We start from the raw sequence: 7,791 nt of genomic DNA, 5'->3' as shown, positions 1-7,791 counted from the left end.
GAGAATTAGGACAGAAAAGAATCCAAACGGCCTCCCATTTACTAGGAAAGGATTAGAGAAAGGAGTACATAGAAGAAAAATAAATTTAGGTGTAGTATTTCTAATTCACAAACAATATTTCCTGGCCAGATGCTACTGTAGAAATTTCAGAAACACCCACTAAAATCATAAATGAAAATCACATATTCGTCACATTATAGAGAATACAGGCTGAATTTACAGCCACTGAATGAGCGCTACGGACGAAGATGTTGATTTACTCATGGAAGATGGAAATATACATGATAGAAGAAAACAATACACAGAAATGTGATAAACATTTGCATGAAAATGAGTCACTGGAAAAACTCAAAACTTCCACAATGCTTTATGCACCAAATTATCTTCAGAGCAGTCAAAAAGAAATAGTAATAAATAATAATAGTGCATTTTCCTGCCGTGAATTTTTTTTTTTTTTTTTTTTTTTTTTTTTTTTTTTTTTACCAAACTTCTGTTGACTTCAGTGGAAGTTCTGCATCTAGAATGTGGCCCGGAAATTTATAGTCTGTAACTCAGAGACCAAAGACCTTGAACATCAAGAAAATCTCTTACCCTTATTTATATACACTGTTCTTTATCACAAAGGAAGAGCTGGTACCCATTCCAAGTAACCAATCATTATGCAAGGAATATTCTGACTCACCCAGCATCCCTAATCAGTAAATGCTGTGCCAATGGAAAGAGAGTGGGAAGAAGTCACAGCATCCATTAATAAAAAATGACTGGGGCTTTCTATCAACAGAAGCATCATTAGGAAATGTATGGTAGGAAAATAGTAGGCTGTAGATTTGTGGTGGCAGGGATGGCAACGGAATACTAACATTTATACCCTCTTAACCACTTAGTTTTAAAATGATGCCAGATTTCAGTTAACTACACATGTGCTTCATACAGTATTTTTCAATTTCTTGCTAAATTTCTGACTACAGTCTCAAAAGATGGGGCTGCCTTACCTGACCCTTTGGTCCTCCTTCCCACCTCAAAACACAAATATTTCTCTTTTTTCCAGTTTTTTTGAGGTAACACTGTATACATTTAAGGTGTACAACTTAATGACTATATATCAAAATGATTACCACAAAAAGTTTAGTTTACAAATATAGAATACTTCATGAATGTGCATGTTATCTTTGCTCAGAAGCCATGCTAATCTTCTCTTTATCATTCTAATTTTTTTAGTGTAAGTACTATCTAGATAAGCACCACAGTTATTTCTAAAAGGTAATTGATTATCATTGTCTGAGCATTTCTTCCATAAATGCATTGGTCAATTGTTGGCAAAAGATTAATCAGATATGAAGGGGAAGGACTCCGATGAATCGAACACTTCCTTGAACAGTCTCCTCTCTTTGCTGCCCTTTGAGTCCCAATCTGTGAACCCTTGAGTAAATACAGAAAATATGATTCACATCTCCAATAAACTGTGTAATCTGTATGTCAACTGAGGATGCTCCATGGTTACACAGCAGACTTGTAATTCCAAAGTAACTGTGTTGCATTTTGAAAGAAAACAAGCCAGTCTTGTTTCATTAACAGAAAGCCTTCTCTAGCATGTCTCCTGGTAGGTTAAAGGGATCTGAGTCATTCACTGAGAGTGAATGGGAGAATCATAAGTTCATCTAAAATACCTACAAATCTTAATAGAGAGATAAACTAAAACTACAGAAGTCCCCGCTACTGTATAACTTTTCAAGTATCACTAATGCACATCACCAGTGGGTTAACTAATAGTATCCTGCTTTAATAGCATGTCTGCCCTATCATTAACCCAAGCATGGTCCATAAAGTTACTCGACTATCCATAAATAAGCTTACTAAAGTTTATGTGATTTCTAGTTCTATCGCCTCAATAAGAAAAACAGCATCAAATTTCCCATTCGGGCTCAATTGTGTGCATCTGAAGCTAAGGATTGGATGATAAGATCAATGGCTATTCAAAATTAATTCAAATTCCTGTCAGTATGCCATGCCTTGTTTTCAGAAGATCATGCTTCTGATCCTAATTTTGCATAGTAAAATGATATTGCTTCGAATGATATTTTACTATTAATCTATATTCTACTTTCAGACAGAACCTGAATAGATGATGTTTTCAAATCACTACCCAATCTATACAAGAAATTATACTGGTTTTGATAAGAAGTAGTTGGAATATACCACCCACCCACCCCCCCAAAAAAGTTATATTTAATCCAATCTTCTATTGGAATTCCAGGATTTATGTCACTATTATAGAAAAACTCATTTTGGTTATAGCACCAACATGGCCAAATAAATGACTTCAAGATGCTAGAAGAAAGTATTTGGCCAAGATAAATAGGTGTTCAAACAGGCCTCCCCAGCTTGCTCATTTTGCTATATGGAAAATGAACTAACCGAGTTTAATGTACACCAAATGAGATTTGGAAATACGTTCTAATTCACTTCATTTTGTACCAGAACTGAGCAGTTTTTTATTTCCCTGCTTCCACCTTTAACCCCTACTGTTTGTATTCTCAACAAAATGGTCAAAGCGATCCTTTTAAAATATATATCAGGTTATGTCACTCCTCTGCTCAAAATCCTCCCATGTCTCCCACGCTATGAATGGTGCAAGCCAGAGCCCTAGCGGTGGTCTGCAGGCCCTGTACACTCCGGCCTCCCTGATCTATTTCTTACCCCCTCCCTTGCTCACTTCATGCCAGTTCCACTGGACACAGTTTCTCAAACATGCCCAACATGTGCACACCTCAGGGCCTTTGCACTATTTGTCCCCTCTGACCAGAAGAGCACTCTTATCTCTAATATTCCCAATATTTCATTCCCTTGCCCCCTGCAAATCATTATTCAACAGTCACCATCTCAAAAGACAACACTGTCCAATCTATTTAAAATTATATTTCACCCCTTCTCCACACACTCCCAATTACCTCTTGTCCTATTCTATTTTCCTCCATAGCCCTCATCACCTATTCTAACATTCCACATGGCTTTCATATGTATGTCTACTGTCTCTCTTCCCCACTAGAATTTAACTTTCACAAGGACAGAAATTATAGCCCATTTTGTTCCCTACTGCATACACAGAGCTTGAAATAAGACACAGCACATGGTAGGTACTTAATAATATTTGTTGAATGAATTCTAAAGTTGCTGAATATGGCACAGATGTAGCACACAGAAAATTGGCAGACGTTTTATTAAAAGCCATGATTTAAATTCTGTAAGCCTCAATCTTCCCATCTGTAAAATAGAACAACCTATCACTGAAGGTTATTGTAAATATTAAGGGAGAATAAAATGGAAAGTATTTAAGACAATGCCTTGCATATTAATTCATTATTTTGCTTAGTCCACAATGAAAGTAAGAATAATAGAAATAATAGCTAACATCTGTATAGAATGTTATACTTTATGAAGGACACAATTGTGTTCATTATATCTTCTCAGGATCCTCCTAGATTCATTCCAGGAAAATATTAATAACTGGATCCTCAGTGTTCATGCCTTGGTAATGCTAGGTAGGTAGCTAACCACAGGCTGTAAAAGATAGAAGCAGCGTTCAAACTGAAGTCCTCGGCGGCCAAGCCCTGTGCTTTCTCCTCGATAGGAGAGAAAGAAAACATCACTTTCAGCTCAAGGCTTTAAAAGAATAAAAGGTTTCTGAGGTAATGTTTTGTTTGGTTGTTCGTTTACTGAGTCTGGACATCTGCATAAAATGTGGCTTCGAAGAGGTTGTAGTCATCAACATCCAGTACTGTCTGCAAGCTCTGAGTCCAGACTTGACTGCTGGAAGACCTCTCCTCACCATGGATCGTGGAGGCATATGTGCAGTTGAGAATATTTTTATTATCTATGTGTGTCCCAACATGCCTTTAGACACCCCAAGATAAGGATCAGGTTTTTCAGGGGAGCTCCACAACTCCTCATTCAGTCCAATTTACATGGTAACTGGGTAGTAAATTTTTAATGAATAAATAAATGAGGGTGTTTGGTTTTTGTTTTGTTTTTTAATGGGTGAGTTTACAGGCACTGCCTACCTTATCTTCCATCACAAAGTGTCTCCCATCTTTTCTACTAAAGTTACTAGAGTACAGGCAGATGTCTACAGCCTCCTCTACTGCAATTGTGTTAATTGTAAAACTAGTTCCCCAGAATGTTGTGCACAAAAGAATTACACCTTTAGAAGATGATGAATTAAACAAGTTCAAATGGGTGTTCTCACTACAGGACTTCTCAGAGCCTTTACTACACTACTAGTCATTGCAAATCTTCAAAGTTTACATAGTAACTACAGCATTTTGCAAATTTATTGGATCATATACTCTCCCCCACCCCCCACCCCCCACCCCGCCCTAGAAACAAAGCTTTTTGCATGGAATTTCTCTAAAGTCAGTTTTCCAGAGAACGTGTTTGCCTATAACAAACACGCTCAGGGGCTTCAAAAATGGAATCCATAAAAAATTCAAATGAAACACCAGGAACATGAAGAAGTCAAGGAGAGTTCATATTTTTGTAAAGCTGGATAACTTACAGGCTAATTTTACTTAGATTTACTATTTACTTCCTATTAAGCCTAATACTAGGTTTGTGTAAGACCACAGATATTGAAAAGGCATTATTTTGGAGGACACTTTACAAGACTAATTAAAAAAAAAAAAAAGAAGGCATTGGTTTGGGGCCTGACACAATATCATGGGCTTTATGTAGAAAGCCAATGCCCCTCATAGTTCACCTGACGATGGGGAGAGAAACGAACCACGGGGTCTCTGGGCCCAAGGAAAATGGAAAGTTCTATACAAAGGCAAATTTACCCAAAGACTTGTATCCGTTCAATGCATCTTGCCTGATTTAATTGATCAGATAAGATGAAATAAACCTAACAACCGGAGGGTGCAGACCACAAAAGGTACATATTTAGATGAGGCCAAGAAGAGGATGGTCTGTCAGGAGAGGTGAGGTCGGGGGGAGAAGGTAATTGGGCTCCCTGAAGGAGGTGAGGGGAAGGTAGTATCAGAAAGAAGGATCCAGTAAAATGGGAATGAAAGAACCTTGAATTCCACTTTATCCACTTTATACTTTAGGCTCATGGTAGCTTTGATGACAGAACGTAAGTATTGGAAACAGTAAGCAGAAAGCCAGGAGACCTAACCTGGTTGTGTAAATGTTATTGGCTAAAGATACAAAGATACACAGAGAAGGAAATAGCACCCCAAAAGGACACTGACTTTAGCAAATACGAGAAGTTACTGTAGTAAGAGGTCCCAGAGCCTATTATAGACATTCAAACTCAAAACAAAACAGCCTTTTATGGGGTTTTTCCAGAAGTATCCCATGTCCCCCCTCTCTCCACTCCACACCATGCATCCATCCTTATAGCCCCTGAATAAAGAAGGGATAGGAACTAGCCTGGTTGTCTCTGTTGTGTGACAGATTTCCACATGTACTCGTATATTAACACGTACCCTCTTCATCACTGTTGCACTAGGTCCTATGTTGTATTTTTTCAAGCTATAGAAATATATATGGCCTCTGAAAGGTATCCAAATCCCCTCCTCTCCTTCTGAAGATTCATGAATGTTAATGAAGTCACTTGCCTCTGAGATGCAGTCTCCTTTGGAGACTCGCCCTAAACTGTAAATCTGTGGTTCCCCACGGGAGTCCGGTTCCTTTCTGTTCTCCACATTTCCTCTAGGCTAGTTCTTCCAGGCCTTTGTGAATGTCTGTGGTGGCCTTCTCTCAAGGCAATCCCTGTTAAGCACAGCTATGTGAGGCAGAGACATTCTCTTAGGGCCCCTTAATACATGCAGTTTTAATAGGAAGATTTTAAATGGTTTCATCTTGAACCCCGAATGAGTCACCATGCCGCTGAGGGAGGGGGCACGGTCCCCGGGATGAGCAGGCTCACCACTGACCAACAGGGCGGGTTCTCACTCCTCTCAGTCTCGCCCCCGGCTCCTCCCTCAGAACTGCTGAAATCTGCTCTTCCTTTATCTTCTTAAGAAGATCTCATTTCCTCTGGATCCTTTCCAGGATAAAACCCACTCGTTTCCTTGACTCGCAGTGCCCTCTTGAAAACTAAGTAGTGAAAGCAGATGCTCTAACTCAGACACATATTTTCTCACTCAAACATTCATCACAGCTTCCCACCCAACGCTGAGGCACTGTCTGCTGGGAAATTCACCATCTCCAAAGCCACACAGAAAGGCTGTTCTTGTGGGTTCCATAACTATAACTTTCAATTGATCCAAAATTTTGTTTTATGAAGCCTCTGTGTCCTCTCTGCTTTGACTCCTACAAGAGATCCACAGAAAAACAGTTATGCTTTTCTTTCTGAGTCGTCTGTACTCCCTCTGGTATTCATACCATTTAAAAACAACAACAACTACAACAACAAAGATATTATTTTTCTTGGAAGGAAAAGAAACCTGCTACCTGGAGATTACTTTCTTTGGCCAGTCACACATAAATTGTTATGCTTTCAACTGGACCCCCGAATGAGGGGAAAAGGCAAAATCTAAATAATTATCTCTGCATATTCCCTGGTCTTTCTTTCTCTCTCGGGATGTGGGGGGAGAGAAGAGCATATAATTGGCACGTCATTTCTAATTGTTTCCATAAACCAATAGGCCCTATACCTTGAACATGACCCTACTTATAATTGCATCATCTGCTACAGACCCAAATCTTTCCCTGTTAAAGAACCCCAAAAGCAGACTGTTACAATAACTTTGTGTGTCTTATTAAATGGCTGACTCAAAATATAAATAAATAAAATTAATGAATGAATGAAAAAGACTCACATCCAGTATTTCATGTGACTGCTGTTGAGCCTCCATGGCGTGCACAAACTTTTTTTAGAAATTGCGGGAAATGTCAAGACCCTTACTTGTTACAATTTAATTTTCTGCTGCTAAGGCAATTACAGTTCAATGAATGATGATTCAAACACATCGAAGTTTTCATTACTCTTTGCTTAATTTGTCAGTTAATGCCTTTGAGTTCTACAGTTTCTCTGACAGTCTTAACTTGCCATTAAAAACTTGTCAAGGAAACAACCTTCTGATTCCGAAGGGTTTAAAGAGTATGTATCCTTTCATTGTTAAGAAAGTTAGAAATGGGTCCTCAACCAAAATATTCATACTCGAGGAATCCTCAGTTAGGAAAGTTTGCAATAATTCTGGATTATTATTAGTGTTTTCTAATATATCAGCACTGCAATAAATACCCGAAATAAGAGTTCATGCTTAAGATACTATACATCATAAGAATGTTGCTTTCTATCAATGTTTCTTAGTGGTTTATGGGTGCCTGATAAATGTTGGACTTTTACATTCCTCTCCATGTCCCAGGCATCTATTACATTTACACATTTTATACTTCTCTAATATTTTTGCAATACATTTTCCTGAATCGGCTGATGACATTTAATAGAATGTTTAAGACACAATATAAAACCTAAAATACTTTTGCGTATTCTGAGGCGAAGATGTGCACACAGATTGGATTTCAAGTTAAAACCTACTAATGATGTACCCAACATTTTTGCTTCTGCTATACATATTAAAACATAACTAAATGCTTCTTGTGCGATACTACAGCATCAGAACGAATAACAAGCTCTCGTACTTACAAGCAAGCTAGATGATTAAGGACCTTTTAATGAAGAGAAACAAAACAACAGTGCTGGGATGTAATAGTCCATGAAATCCTTATTGGTAGAAGGAGAATCTGCAGTAAATAAATATTAACCTAAATGTTACAGAAAACATA

The 7,791-nt window shown here is 38.1% G+C and overlaps 1 non-coding gene across 1 annotated transcript; it reads right to left on the bottom strand.

Moving 5' to 3' along the window:
* Positions 1-1,132: 1,132 nt before the first annotated feature.
* LOC132232100 (U6 spliceosomal RNA) lies at positions 1,133-1,242 on the bottom strand. Its single transcript, XR_009452257.1, has one exon. It is a non-coding gene; the product is annotated as a U6 spliceosomal RNA (small nuclear RNA).
* Positions 1,243-7,791: the final 6,549 nt, after the last annotated feature.

This window comes from Myotis daubentonii, chromosome 3 (genome assembly GCF_963259705.1).
Source record: "Myotis daubentonii chromosome 3, mMyoDau2.1, whole genome shotgun sequence".
In the NCBI taxonomy this organism is placed as follows: Eukaryota; Metazoa; Chordata; class Mammalia; order Chiroptera; family Vespertilionidae; genus Myotis; species Myotis daubentonii.
The sequence above is the reverse complement of the archived record's forward strand: the minus strand, read 5'-3'. Positions and strand labels throughout refer to the sequence as shown.